This window comes from Mauremys mutica, unplaced genomic scaffold (genome assembly GCF_020497125.1).
Source record: "Mauremys mutica isolate MM-2020 ecotype Southern unplaced genomic scaffold, ASM2049712v1 Super-Scaffold_100301, whole genome shotgun sequence".
NCBI lineage: Eukaryota > Metazoa > Chordata > Testudines > Geoemydidae > Mauremys > Mauremys mutica.
In genome coordinates, this window is record NW_025423308.1 from 147,604 (window position 1) to 163,275 (window position 15,672).

Here is a 15,672-nt window from a genome sequence, read left to right on the forward strand (position 1 = left end):
CTGGATTAAGAAAGGCCTCTGGGAGCTGCAGCAAACTGCTGCATGACAACTTGGTGAGCAAATGCAGAGCTGCCCGCACAGGGTCATACACACCAGAGCTCAGCAGAGGTCTGGGGGTTCCCTATTGGTCCCATGGTGTAAGGGCAGCACTCGGGACTTTGAATCCTGCAATCTGAGCTGAAGTCTCGGTAGGATCTGAGGGCAATTCCTGTGCCACAAACCCTGCTGGGTCTTCCAAGGCTCTGTCTTGCTTTCTCAAAGGCCATGAAAGCCTGTCTTTTGCCCGCTAGCTGTTGTGACTTGAGCACAAGAGGGGACGTTTGATCCAGAAGCCTGGCCATGCCTGGAGTCCTGTAGGTAGGGATGCGAGCTCCATTTCCTCTGAGTCCTGAAGCTGGGCTGCAGCCTGGCCTAGGAGGCAGCCCTATTGGTTGACCTACTGGCCCAAAGTCACTCGGGCGGCGTTGGTGTTCCCCAGGGATGCTGACGGGCCTAAGGGAGGGAGGCTCAATACTCCCCCCTATCAGTCAGGGCGGAAGAGAAGGGCTGCAAGCAGGGCCGGCTTTAGGCCGATTTGCCCAATTCCCCCGAATTGGGCCCCGCGCCTGAGAGGGCCCCGCGCTGGCAGCGTCTCCCGGAAGCAGCAGCTGTTGTTGCTAGGCAACGAGAGACCCTGGCCGGCTGAGGCAGAGGCAGCCGCCTGGGTGTTGCAGGTCAGGAGGGGGGAGGGGGGGGAAGGCACATGTGCTTTGCAGCCTTCCTTCCCCTCCCCCACCCCCAGCACTGACCTGGAGGAGACGCCGAGGGAGCTTCCGGTCCGGTAGGAGACAGGAATCTCTGCCGTGCACCTCACTCACCTGAGCAGCTGCTGGGGCTTCCAGCCGTGAGTGTTTGACCCTGTGATTCCCCGCAGGTTTGTAATATTGGGCTGGTGTTGTGGTTTTCGTGGTGTTGCTGTTTGAGGGTGAGTTGGTGCCTGCCTGTGTCTGGTTCAAAACTAAAGTCGGGATCATGTAACCCAGGAAAAAAGCCCCGAGCCGGTACTTAGTGCTGTGAACTCCAGGTGAGAGAGAGAGGGAGGTTTGGAGGAGGAAACCAAATACATCAAGAGGGGAGAATGGGAAAGGTCTGCAACATGGCAGGCTGAGACTTCTCTCCCCCCCCACCCTTCCTGGCAAGAGGGGAAACTGAGGCACGGCATGATCTGATTCCCCTCTCCAAATTATTTTGCAAAGAAAGAGGACGGAGGCTCCTATCCAGACCAGTTCCCTTCCCATCAACTCTGCTTTCCCTGCTGCAAGATCTCTGTAGGGGCTGAATATTTCCATTAAACTATGGCTCCTTCGTTTGCCCTACAACAATAAATTAGACCAGCTTTCAGGGGGGGGCTATTCCCCTCCCCCAAAGCTGTGGGGATATTAAGGTTTTTTTGAGGGGGGGCATGATAATATTCCAGATCAATCAAATGCCCAGCTCAGCTTTCTAGCCATCCAGCAGCTAGGGCAGGGAAGGAAGGTGCTCTTGGTGCAGAGTGGTTGCAAAACAGGGGTGAATTTAGCGGGGGGGGGGTCCGGTTGAAATCCCGCCTCATGCAGCCATACAGAATCGCTGGCAGTGCTGGGAGAGGCCAGGAGTGGAAACAGGTGGCCTGGGGGTGGGGGGACATTTGCCCTCAGTCCTGGGCTCTGGGATGGACTAGGCTGGGTGGTGGGTTCAGTCTAGTCTTCCAGCCTGTTGCTCTCACTGAGGTTTGTGGTTTTCATCTGGCTCCACCGAAAAGAGCAAACAAGCCCAGTAGAAAAGCGGGGTGAGAGAGGCGGGAAAGGGTGTGTAATGGGTTAAAGTGACCCATCAACGAAAGAGTAAAACCAGAGTTTGACTGGGTTTCCCCCCAGCCACCACTCCTGCAAACACTGGGCAAGGGGCAGCTCCATCCCCCGCTGAGGCTATGGTGAGGGGCAGCAGAGGAGGAAGGAAGCCACATGTGATGGCAGTCCCCTCCCCTCCCCTCCCCTCCCCCCCAAGCACCCAGCACCCCATCTCCGGCCCCCAAACTCTGTCCCAGAGCCTGCACCCAGCCCTCCGCACTCCCTCCCACCCCACCCCGTGCCCCAGCCCAGAGCCTGCACCCAGCCCTCTGCACTCCCTCCCAGAGCCTGCACCCCTCCACCCTTCCTGCACCCCACCCCGTGCCCCAGCCCAGAGCCTGCACACAGCACCCAAACTCCGTCCCACTCAGCCTGGGCAAAGCTCTCCTCCGTCTGGCTCCCAGCCCCTCTCCAAGGGTTGCAGCTGTCTGGAGGTGCTGCCTTCCACACCTTCCTAATTCACACCTCATTCATTCAACAGGGCAACTGATTACAAAGTGGGGGGAAGATCTTATTCTACTCCAAGCAAAAAGTCATTTTTCTTTTACCTTAATTACACTACCTTTAGGGCCTGCTATAACATATTACCAAGGTTCAATACAAAGTCATATAAAAGTTATACAAAAATGCATAATGCAGAGATTTATCTACAACTGCATTGATTGACTTCTGTGTGCAGTAATATAGTGACCCCTGGGTCTTTGAATGAGGCTTTATACTTGGGGGAAGGGTGAGGGGGTAAGTGGCGGGTGGGCAAAGAGGCGAGCAGTGAGCCGGCAGGGGCTCTAGGGGCGGGCATGGAGGTTTCTGACAGGGGAGGGAGAAGGTGAAAGGAGGCGAGTGGTGGTGGGGGGGACTGACTAGGAGGGACGCAGCAAGCCAGCAGGGGGCTAGGGGTGAAGAAGGATGTGATGGTGGGGCTGAGCAGGGAGGGGGCAGGTCCTATTTTACTGCTGTGATCTGGTCACCCCATGTGTGCCGTTTCTTCCTCCTTCTGCCCCCAAACCTTGTTTTGATGGGGCGGAGCTGGGGAAGGAGGGTTTGTTTCCACGGAGCCGGGCGGCGCTGGGGGGGGGCGGGGAAGGAGGGGGCAATTTTATATTAATAAGGAAATAATTTATAAATTTTAATAAAATAAACATTAGTGAAGAAAATCAGTTGTACAACTATCAAAACAAATTATTTTCCTGATATGAAAGTGCAAATCGGCTAATTAATATATGATGCAATGTATGTAATAGATAATTTTGTTATTATTTATATAGTCATGGAAAGTAAATAATACATGGAAGAAATGAAAGGGTTTTTTTTAAGGTTTTTTTTGTTTTAGTCATCCCTGCCGTGGCCCCATCGAAACTGTTCGAATTGGGCCCCGCACTTCCTGAAGCCGGCCCTGGCAATGAGGCAAATCATCTAGTGGAACAAGCTCCGCAAGGGACGTGGTTAATTCCCCATCACTGCCCTGTGTAAATCAAGACTGCAGCTCTTGCTGCGGGACACCTGGTGTGTGAGTGTCCCTGTTCCCCCTTCAGAACCTCTGGTACATGGTGCTTCCCTGCTCCCAGTTCAAGATCCCCATCATGTGGGTGCTCCCATCCAGGATCTCTGGTGGGTGTCTCTGCCCCCCACCCCATGAACTAGCTCCGCTCCAGTGTGTGGTTTCCCCTGCCTGCCCCCATCTGGGATCTGTGGGTGTCTCTGTTCCCCTTTTCAAGATCCGTGTGGCGGGGGGGGTGTCCCTCCCCGCAAGTCAGAATCCCCAGCGTGTGGGTGCTCCCATTCCCCCCTGCAGGCTCTGACTGTATAAAAAGAGACCATGTCTCACTGTCTTGCCCAGGCTACACTGCAGGGGCTATTCAGAGGTGTGACCCCACTACTGATCAACATGGGAGTTTTGACCTGCTCCATTTCCGACCTGGGCCGGTTCACCCCTCCTTAGGCAACCTGGGGACCCCAAGCTTCCCCAGGATCACCATATTGATGCTGAACTTAGTGCGGACACCTGATCGGCACAGCCCCCTGCAGCCCAGAACTCCAGCGATCCACCGGCCTCAGCCGCCGGGATCACAGGCACCAGCCACGGGGCCCGGCTGGTAACAGGGTCTCCCGCTTCCAACTTCAGGCTTCAGCCTGGGAGCTCTGCACTCAGAGCTGGTGGAAGTGGAGCCTGGAACTGAGATGATGCGCTGAAGGTTATTTGCACTGTGCGCTTCACATGGAGGTGAAAACACGGGGCACAGATGTTTGAGCACAACCCTCGTCCTGAGCAATGGGTGAGTGGGGGGGGGGGGGCTGCATAAAGAGAAACCGGCTCTCCCTGGCAGGGCTGCAGCAGCTCTTCACAGGGGCAGTCCCATGGCCAATCGGTACCAGAGTTTTGAAAGCCTCCTTTTACTGGACTGACCTGGCTCCCCTCTCTCTAGCAATCAGCTACGCTCAGCTGCCCACCTAACAAGCGTTACACGCAGGAGCCTTCGTGCCCCGCGTGTTCAGCTCCCTCCCAGCGCCAGCTTTAAACTCCGCTGCTCAGTTCTAAGCTTTGGCCACACGGGGGCAGCCCGGAGCTCAGCCAACGCCTCCCGGTGCTGGTTGCGTTTCCCGCTCCTCGTGGCAGGTTCACACCCCACAGGCAGATCTCTGAACCGGAGCTGAACCGTTCCCCAAATCCAGCGCTTTAGCAGCAGCTTTGCTAGGAAATCGCTGATGTCCCCAAGTAAAGTAAGAGCCAGAGCGCTGTGTGCGGGATTTTCTATCGGTCCCCTCACCGTGGTGTCTGTCAGGCACAAGGGGAAACCAGGGAAATGTTTTCATGGCGTTTAAGGGCAGAAGGGGCCATTAGCTCAGCTAGTCTGACCCCCGAATAACACAGAATTACACCATGACACATATTGATCCCACAGACCTTAGATAGATCAAAGCGTTTCAGCCCTCAGGAAGGAGGCTAAACTGGGTACCAGAGGCAGCGAACAAGGGGCCCCCAAGGCAATGGCAGGGAACTGACGAGGTGAAATATGCCCCCATGATCCCAGCAGGCGACACATCCCCATGCCACAGAGGTGGGAATCCCTGTTCCTCCTGCCCTTAAGAATCTCTGTGGTAAGTGGGTCCCCCCAGTTCCCCAGATAAGAGTCCTCCATGTGATTTCCCTGGCTTCACCTCCAGATAAGAACATTGTGTGGAGGGAGTGGGAGGAAGGTTGTCTGGCAGATATGTGAAGGGGGACTGTGTCTCCCTGTCTGGCCCAGGCTCCTTGGAGGAAGTGATCTCAGTGTGTCTGGCTGTCTCCATTCCTCCCACCCATAAGAATCCCTGGTGTGGGGGTGCACCCTAGACCATTAAGGATCTCTGGTGGGTGGGTGTCTCTCTCCCCCTAGTCAGGATCTCTAGGACGTGCCTGTATAAAAAGAGACTTTGACTCACCCAGGCTGGGCTGCCATCACGGAACAGACCAGGTCCTTCTGTGGAGGGTTTGCGTTCCTCCAAGGACATGATCTCAGTGTGTGTGGGTGTCCCTGTCCCTTCAACTGTTAACAATCCCTGGTGCGTGGGTGCGCTGGGCCCCATTACAATCCCCTCTGTCTTATCCCCCCATGAGGGATCCGGTGGATGTGGGTGTTCTCCATGCTACTGGGGGTGTCTGGTGCCCCTGTCCCTCCTGGTTAATAGTGGAGTGTGTGGGTGTCCCCCCGCCCGTTAAGGATCCGTGTTGTGCGGATGCCCCTGTTCTTCTCATTAAGAATGGTGCAATGGAGCATATGGGTGTGTCCCCCACCCCATGAACTAGCCCCCGTGTGTGGTTCCTCTGCCCCCATCCAGGCTCTGTGGTGTGTGGGTGTCGCTGTTCCTCTTGTCAAGATCCGTGTTGCTTGGGTGCGTCCCTCCCCCCAAGTCAGATTCCCCAGCGTGTGGGTGCTTCCAATCCCCCACTCCAGGCTCTGTTGGGTAGGAGTGTCTAAAAAGAGACTGTGTCTCATTGTCTTCCCAGGCTACGCTGCAGGGGCTATTCACAGGTGCGATCCCACTACTGATCAGCATGCGAGTTTTGACCTGCTCCATTTCCAACCTGGGCTGGTTCACCCCTTCTTAGGCAACCTGGGGACCCCACGCTTCCCTGGGATCACCATATTGATGCTGAACTTAGTGCAGACACCCGATCGGCACAGCCTCCTGCAGCCCAGAACTCCTGAGCTCAAGCGATCCGCAAGCCTCAGCCTCCCCAGGAGCTGGGATCACAGGCACCAGCCACAGAGCCCGGCTTGATTTGCAGCTTGGCAGCTGGAGCTTTAAACTCTGCTTGTGAGCTCTGTGCCTTGGCCAGACGGGGACAGCCTGGAACTGGGAAATGCTCCTGCTCCCCCCGCCCCCGTCTCATGTCGAGCTGCAGGCGCCGCTGTCCTCCCAGGTAAGATCCCGGATGTTTCGGTGCTCCCATCCTCCGCCCAGGTGTCCGGGTACCTCTGCCCCCCTACAGAATCCTGGATGTGTGGGTGTCCATCCCTCTGCAGAGGATCCCGCAGTGTGGATGCCCTTGTCCCCCCCTACAAGATCCTGAGTGTGTGGGTGCCACTCTCCCCCCCTAGAAGATCTCGGGTGCGTGGGTGGGTGACCCTGTTCGCCCTTACAGCATCCCTGGTGCACGGGGGCCTCCCTCCGTCCCAACTCAGGGGCCCCAGGGTGTGAGTGCTCCCATCCCCCGATACAGGCTTGGGGGGGGGGTATAACTGGGTCTCCCTGTCCTGCCCAGGCGGTGCTACAGCAGCTGTTCACAGGGGCAGCAGCCCCACTGTCAACCTGCAGCTTTAACCTGCTCCAGGGGTGACCCATGCGGGTCGGGAGTGAGGGGCACCAGCAGAGCTGGTTGACGCCTAAGGGGCTGCGGGTCGGGAGTGAGGGGCACCAGCAGCGCAGTAACTGGGGAGCTCAGCGAGTAATCGAGGGGGCTGTGGGTCGGGAGTGAGAAGCACCAGCAGAGCTGTGGGTCTGCAGGTCAGGACTGGGATAGGAGGGGCTGCGGGTCGGGAGTGAGGGGCAGCAGCAGAACTGTGAGTCTGGAGGTCAGGACTGGGATAGCAGGGGCTGCGGGTCAGGAGTGAGGGGCACCACTAGAGCTGGGGGGAACCCAGGGGGCTGCGGGTCAGGAGTGAGGGGCACCAGTAGAGCTGAAGGAAGCCCAGGGGTCTGTGGGTCAGGAGTGAGGGGCACCAGCAGAGCTGTGAGTCTGGAGGTCAGGACTGGGATAGTAGGGGCTGCGGGTCGGGAGTGAGGGGCACCGGCAGCACAGTGACTGGGGAGCTCTGCGGGAAGCCCAGTCGCTGCAAGTCGGGAGTGAGGGGCACCAGCAGAGCTGTGGGTCTGGAGGTCAGGACTAGGATAGCAGGGGCTGCGGGTCGGGAGTGAGGGGCACCGTCAGTGGTGGGGGGAACCAAGGGGCTGCGGGTCGGGAGTGAGGGGCACCAGCAGAGCTGTGGGGCTGGAGGTCAGCACTGGGATACCATCCAGCCTGATGGTAAGTGATGCCCAGCTGAGCCCATGGCCAGTACGTCCTGCTCCACCCACGACCGGGCTGGGAGCCAGGACTCCTGGTTCTTCTCCCCAGCTGTGGCAGGGCAGTGCAGGCTAGTGGTTAGAGTGGGGGTTGGGAGCCAGGGTATCCGGGTCCCACCGCTAGCACTGGGAAGGGAGTGGGGGCGAGTCGTGGTGCCCCCTCCCCCGGCTTGAAGTGGTTTCCATCCTGTGCAGGGTTTACAGGTTTGTTCACTGGCTCTCAGCACCTCCCACTATACAAATTGTCCCAGTGCCGCTGGGTCTAGTGGTTAGAGCCAGGGAGGCCAGGAGCCAGGCAGGGGCGGTGGGTATAAGGGGCCCGGGGAGGCACCTGGCCTGTGCTCCACCCAGAGGCCCTGCTCCCACTCGTCCTCTCCCCCGCAAGGCCCCATCCTCACTTCGCCCTTTCCCAAGCTCCATCCGGCCACATGGGGCCGTGGGGGGAGAGGCCGGGGCTGCAAACGGCAGAGAGGCAGGCGGGGGGGGGCCTTGGGGTGGGGGCAAAGAGGCACAAGTGGCAGGGCCTCGGGGGAAGAGACGTGAGAGGTGGGCGGGGGGGGTCAGGGGAGTGGAACAAAGGGGTCCTGAGGGGGGCGTGTGGGCGGGGCTGGAGGGGCGTGTGGGCGGGGCTGAAGGAGGAGTGTGGGCGGGCTGGAGGGGGCGTGTGGGCGGGGCTGAAGGGGGAGTGTGGGCGGGGCTGAAGGGGTGTGTGGGCGGGGCTGGAGGGGCAGTGTGGGCGGGGCTTTGGCAGGAGGAGGCTGAGTGGAACAGGCCTTGGTGCAGGGCTGCAGTCCGGGCCCGCCCAGCCTCCCCTAGTGGAGGAGTCCCAAGCTGCCCATGGAGCCAGGACTCCTGGGTTCTGTTCCTGGCTCTCCCAGACTCCCAATCTGAGCTGGCGCAGCCCATCTCGCCCTCCCTGGTGCCTCAGTTTCCCCCGTGTGAGCCGGGTCCCGGTGTGAACGGCTGCAGCACCGTGGAGAATCTCCTCCCTTCTCCTGGCGGCTCCTTGGTAGCCCTGGGGAAGCAGCCAACTGCTGCAGCCCCTGGCTCCCGTCTGGGCAGCCCAGGGCTGGGGGCGGGATCTGGGCCATGGGAAGCAGGAATCCCCCCTTCCCCCACCCCACCCCGGGGACATGGGGGGAGGCTGGTGCTGCGGGGGCAGGGAGTCCTGCAGCCCTCGCAGGGGAGAAGGGGCTGGTTCCCGGCTTGGCTGCTGATGGGGGCGGGGTGGGGGGCACTGCTGGACTGGGGGCTCCCCCCTGCGGGGTGGAGATGGAGCACGGCCTGCTGGGAGCGGACGTCTCCTCTGGATGGGGGAGGGTGACACTGGCCAAATTGTGGGAGCCCCTGTCCCCCCCCCCAGACAAGGGAGGGGCCTCTCAGCCGTGCCGGCTCGTCTCTCTTTCACCAGGATCGGCCCAGCACCTGGCCTGGCCCAGCCCCCCCTTCCTCAGCGCCAGCAGCTGCCCATTGTGGGGAGTGGAGCGGCCGGGGGGTGGGGGCCTCTCAAGCCCCCCCCGGGGAGCAGGGCCGGGGCACTGGGGGGCAGAGGCTGCGATGGGGGGAGGTGGGGTTGGAGAGATGTCGGAGGTGAAGCTGGGACTCGGGGGGGAATGGGGTAGGCTGCAGGGAGGAAGTGTGGGGGGGCCACTGCAGGGGAGCTGAGGGGCTGGGAAGCTGCGGGGGGGACACAGCCGGGGGGGGTAGTGGGGACACCGCAGGGGGGGCTGCTCAGGAGGCAGGGGGCCGGGGGGGGCAGGGCGGGAGCTCGGCCAGGGGTGGGGGGGTCAGGCTATCGCGGGTCTCCTGGTGAATGGCACCAGGCTGCAGGGACCCCCCCGGCCGGCCGGCAGCCCCCCCTTCTGGGGGCTCTGGTCACTGCAGCCCTGCCGCTGCACCCTGGTGGGGGCTCTGGTCACTGCAGCCCCCCCCCCCGCTGCACCCTGCTGGGGGCTCTGGTCAGTGCAGCCCCCCCACCGCTGTACCCTGCTGGGGGCTCTGGTCAGTGCAGCCCCCCCCCCGCTGCACCCTGCTGGGGGCTCTGGTCACTGCAGCCCCCCCCCGCTGCACCCTGCTGGGGGCTCTGGTCAGTGCAGCCCCCCCCGCTGCACCCTGCTGGGGGCTCTGGTCACTGCAGCCCCCCCGCTGCACCCTGCTGGGGGCTCTGGTCACTGCAGCCCCCCCCCCCCGCTGCACCCTGCTGGGGGGAGGGGGGCTGGTCACTGAAACCCGGGGGGGGGGAGTTTCTTCTTGCGCTCCCATTGGTCAGGGCTCTGCCTTCTCTTCCTATTGGCTGTCTCGGGAGAGGCAGAGCTTCCGAGGCGGCTCCTCAGCGGCCCAACCCCCCCCCCCGAGGTCCCCCTCCCCCACGACCGCCCCTCCGCCTCTCTGCCCCCCCGAAACACCCCCCGAGCTCCCCCTCCCCCACTGCCGCCCCTCCCCAATCTGCCCCCGCCCCCAACATCCCCCCGAGCTCCCCCTCCCCCATTGCCGCCCCTCCCCCAATCTGCCCCCACCCCCAACACCCCCCGAGCTCCCCCACCCCCACTGCCGCCCATCCCCCTCTTCCCCCGCCCCAAACACCCCCCCGACCTCCCCCTCCCCCACTGCCACCCATCCCCCTCTTCTGCCTCCGCCCCCAACCCCCCCGAGCTCCCCATCCCCCAGTGCCGCCCATCCCCCACTCTGTCCCCGCCCCCAACACCCCCCCAACCCCCCCTCCCCCAGTGCCACCCATCCCCCTCTCTGCCCATGCCCCCCACACTCCCCAGAGCTCCCCCTCCCCCAGTGTCACCAATCCCCCAATCTGCCCCCGCCCCCAAACACCCCCCCCGAGCTCCCCCTCCCCCAGTGCCGCCCATCCCCCTCTCTGCCCCCGCCCCAACACCCCCCCGAGCTCCCCCTCCCCCAGTGCCGCCCATCCCCCTCTTCTGACCCCGCCCCAACACCCCCCGAGCTCCCCCTCCCCCAGTGCCACCCATCCCCCTCTTCTGCCCCCGCCCCAACACCCCCCGAGTTCCCCCTCCCCCAGTGCCGCCCATCCCCCTCTTCTGCCCCCGCCCCAACACCCCCCCGAGGTCCCCCGATGCCATGGGCTCAGCTGGGCATCACTTACCATCAGGCTGGATGGTATCCCAGCCCTGACCTCCAACCCCACAGCTCTGCTGGTGCCCCTCACTCCCGAGCCGCAGCCATAGGCGGCAGGTTTGTATAATTTTTGGTGGGGCCCAAAATGGTGGTGCCCCCCCGCTCCCGCCCTGTAAGCCGATATAAAATGAAGCTACAACGCATCAGTGCCACAAGATTACAAGGGTCAATTAAAAGTGGAAAGTCAGAAGCAGCACTTGCCTACTTCAATATACGGTATTATATTTTGTTGTACCTGTTGTGATGAAGTGGGAATGTTCTTAATACTGTGTGGGTGCCTCAGTTTCCCCTGCAAGATGCCAACTGCAGGTGTTGGGGAGAAAGAGATCAGGTGGCCTCCTTGTCCGGAAGAGACACAGAGGCCAGAGAAGGGAGTGTCAGTTTGGAGCTGGCTTTGGAAATCGGGAGAGACCCAGAACTTGGTTCTGGGCACCCCACCCCCCAAGATGGACCTGACAGAGGGGTTCTGTTTTCTGTACCAACAAGCTCTGTTTAAACTGTGTTCCCATCATCTAATAAACCGTCTGTTTTACTGTCTGGCTGAGAGTCACATCTGACTGCGGAGTTGGGGTGCAGGGACCTCTGGTTGCCCCAGGACCAGCCTGGGCAGACTCGCTGCGGAAAGTGCATGGTGTGGAAGGGCTGAATGCTCCGAGGTCAGACCCAGGAAGGTGTAAGCTTCTTGCCCTGGAGACAGTCTGCTCCGAGAGAGGAGGCTCCCCCAGAGTCCTGACTGGCTTTGTATGGAGTTGTTCCAAAGCATCCCAGCATCCCCTTCCACCCCATGCACTTCCCAGAAGTCTGCACAGGCACTGACACTCCCTCCTCTGGCCTTTGTTGCTTTTCCAGGCATTAGGAGGCCACCTGATCTCTCTGTTCTCCAACACCTTCAGTTGGCAGCTTGCAGGAGGGTGGCCCAGGCCATCAGTTACCTGGAGACAGGGTGTCGGCCATTCTTTGTGCAGACGGCATCACACTGTCCCTCTAGGGCTCTACAACAATCACACCCCCTTAGCCCACCATCTAGATCCTTGATAAATGCAGAGAGGAAACTGAGGCACACACACAGTATTCAGAGAAAACATTAAGCACATTCCCACTTGGTAACACCTGTATACGACCAGTTACATACTTTGAAGGGTGTAAAATAATCAAATATTGTGCTAAATACAATGATACTCCAAACTGACCACCAAATTTAAATTGCACGTTTTTCCCCTCAGGTGAGGGCTCTGGGGTGGGGCTGGGGATGAGGGGTTCACAGTGCAGGAGCGTGCTCAGTGCTGGGGGTGCAGGCTTTGGGGTGGGGCAGGGCTGAGGATGAGGGTTAGGGCCAGAGAGGATTCCCCATCACCACCACTGGCAGCAGCAAGCTCCAGGGGAGGGACCCCTCCTCTCCCCCCCTGCCCCCCGCAGCACACTCACTCTGCATCACAGTCACTGCACATGCTCCTAGGGCCCCTCTCAGGTCCAGAAAGCTCACTCCCCTCCCCTATGATGGGTACTGGAGGGGGGGAGGTTGCCATCACAGGTAGCCTTCCATGTTGCTGCCCCTCACCATAACTTCACTGGGGATGGGGGATGGGGCTGCCCCTTGCCCAGCATGGGGCAGAAGTGGGGTCTGCAGACTGGTGGCTATGGCGGGGGGGGGAACAGGGTGTCATAAAATTCACCCAAGCCCCAGCTGCTCAGGTCTAGGAAGTCTCCCTCTTCCATCCCTCCTGTGGCGGGTGGGTTGGTGGGTGCTGGGGGAGGGGGCATTGCCTTCACATGTGGCTTCCTGCCTCCCTGACCCCTGCTGCAGCCTGCTGCCCCTCACCCCCCTTCACTGGGGGACGGTGGGAGGGGATGGGGCTGCCCCTTCCCCAGCATTGGGCAGGAGTGGGGGCGGGGGCTGGGGCTGGGGGGAATCATAGGGTCAAACACTCACAGAAGCCCCAGCAGCTGCTAAGGTGAGTGATGTCCGTCTCCTGGCCGGAAGTCCCCTTCGCGTCTCCTCCAGGTAGGGGCAGGGGAGGGGAGGGCTGCCAAGCACGGCACGGCCTCCTCCACTCCCCTCCCCCTCCTGAGGTGCTACAGCACCAGCAGCTTGCACTGCTGTTATACTGTAGTCCAGTGATGAGCTGCCAAAATACTAACAACTGGTTCCCTCCTTTTCACCCTAGGATGGGGTCGTGCCCCCCCCAGGGGGGTCCTGCCCCATCCAACCCCCCCATGTTCCTTGACAGCCCCCCCGGGACCCATGTCCTATCCACCCCCATTCCCTGTCCCGTCTGCCCCTTGCCACCCCTTCCAACCCCATCCAACCCCTTCCAACCCCTTCTCTCATTCCTGATGGCACCCAGGGACCCCTACCCCATCCAACCACCCCTTCTCTCTGTCCCCTGACTGTCCCTGGAATCCCCACCCCTGACTGCCCCCCACCGCCCCATCCAACCCCTGCTCCTTCCTGACTGCCCCTCCAGGACCCTTGCCCCCATTCAATCCCCCTGTTCCCTGCCCGCTGACTGCCCCAACACTAATCCACCCACCAACTCCCCTGCCCTGTATCCAACATCCCCTCCCTGCTCCCTTACCGTGCTACCTGGAGGGGGAGGGCCAGCTGGGCGGGGGCTGGTACCGGAGCCACCCAGCCGACGTCAGGGCCGGACCCCGGGGGCCGGGCCGGAGCCGCGCCGCTGGGCAGGACCCAGGGGCTGGGGCCAAAGCCGCGCCGCCGGGCAGGACCCGGGGGACGGGGCAGGACCCGCGCCACCCGGCCGAGCTCGCGGCAGGGGCCGAGGCAGGACCCCGCCACGCCGCCCTGCCCGGCGAGGTCGCAGCTGGACCTGGGGGCCAGGAGCCGAGCCGCCCCGCCCCAGGGTCCGGCCGCGACCTCCCCGCCGGGCGGCACGGACTCCTGGAGCCCTCATCCCGCTGGTGCCCCCGCCCTACAGCCGCGCCCCAGCTCAAACTCACCTGGTGGAAGCTCAGCTTTCTTCTCAGCCCTCCCAGGCTTCCCGCGCGAACAGCTGATTGGCGGGAAGATGGGGACGGGGAGGAGAAGCCGGAGGAGCGTTGAGAAGAGGAGGCGGAGTGAGGTGAGCTGGGGCTGGGGGAAGGGCAGGGAGCTGCTACAGCTTTTGTTAAATTTAAAAGCCCTTTTGGAACGAGTTGTCCCTCCAGGAACAACCGGTTCTAAACGGGCGGGGAGGTGGGAGGAAGCTCCAGCCCTGGCGGCAGCGGCGGCGGGGGGTGAGGGGGGGGCACTCCAAGCAGGGGAGAAACCTAGCTCCAAATATTGGTGGAGCAGAGCCCCTGACTGTGAATATTCCTGGGGCTTTAGCCCCAGGAGCCCATATAAGTTGGCGCCCATGCACACTGCTCCTGGTGTTGGGAGGGGAACAGGAGAAAGGACAAAAGAAGCAAGAGACGAAGAGAAAGGAGGAAGGGATGGATGGAGGAAAAGGTGAAACAAAAAGAACAAACCCTAATGTCCCCAGTGATTTTAAGGGACAAAATCCCAAGTGCGGAATAAAATTCTGCCTCCTTAAGTTCGTGTTTTCCATGCCTAGAATTCAACTGTTACCAGATGGCTCAGACTGAACAGGTTTCAAATCTCAAGGAGGCTCTTAACTTCTAAACAGTGACGGCTGTTTTCTAGTAAAATCAGGAAAAGGGAAGGAGAAAACTCGAAAGAGGTTCCTCCTGGCGCTCACGTCCGTGAACCCGAATACTCTCTCAGTCCTCAAAGAGAGACCTGGAGAAGGAGACTTGCTGAAGCAAAGCCACAGGGGTCTCTGAGGTTTCCCTGGCCAATCGCCCCTGACCTGCCTGGCTGATGTCAGCGTCTCTCTGTGAGGTCACCACCTCCCCACCACCTTCGACCAATAGTCTGAGATCCTGCAAAAGGCCTTTGTGATGTCACTGCCACACCCCTCCCTTTGCTGTGCTAATGTCCTTCCCCTGGCCAGGCACTTTGGAGGTTTGAGCTACTCCCTGTGGATCACCCCACTCAAGGAGCGTTCGTTCTAGGCAGCAAGCCGGCTAGACAGTAAAACATCAGACACTGCTCCCAATGCTACACTCAGTTTTTCAGAAATTAGTCAACTTTATTGCCAGAAGAGACCATTAGAGCATCTAATCTGATCCCCTGCATATCACAGGCCTCCTGTATGACACAAGAGCTACTTTTGGGGCAAACACATTCCAGAAAGGCAGCTAGTCTTCATGAAATGACATCAGGAGATGGACAATCCACCACTTTCCTTGGTAGCTTGTTCCTGTGGTGAATCATCCTCGCTGTTGAATATTTGTGCCTTATTTGTAATATGAATTTGTCTCTTTTCACCTTCCAGCCACTGGGTCTTGTTAGGCCTTTCTCTGCTACATTAAAGAGCCCTTTAATACCCAATCTTTTCTCTCCATTAAGGCACTTCAACACTTCAATGAAGTCACCTTTCAATCTTCTTTTGATAAGCGAAACAGGTTGAGCTCGTTCAATAGCTCCCTAGAAGGCATTTTTCTCCAGCCCTCAGAACACTTATTGGCTCTTTGGTCATCAGACTCCTGAACTGTAGCTGGATGTGGCTCTTGTTCTTCTGCATAACACAGCTCCTGGAGAAGAGGGATCTGCAAATGTACATTCGTATGATACCTTTTTTAATTGATGAAAATATAAATTGACAGAGGATTGAAACTGATTTTAGCTGATGGACAGCTTTGCTAGGTTTTTGTGCATTTGGACAGTGAAATGTTGAGTGTTTACATCCATATCAAGCACCCCTGTATAGTGGAGCTCCTGAACATAATGAAGAATGGAAATGAAAATGCAGCAAAGAATCCTGTGGCACCTTATAGACTAACAGACGTTTTTGCAGCATGAGCTTTCGTGGGTGAATACCCACTTCTTCGGATGAAAATGTTTTCCTTTTTTTTAAAAAAAGAAAGAAGGTTATAAGAGAACACAGGGGGCTTGAATCAAAGACCACTTGATCTACCATCAAGCACTGTACCACTAAGCTATACCCCCATGACCATGGACTCATGATCTCCAAGACTTTGAAGGACAGACCCTGCTTCCTCGAGATCCTTTGCCATTCCCAGACCAGAAGTGGTTTTAAAAATGGGGTTT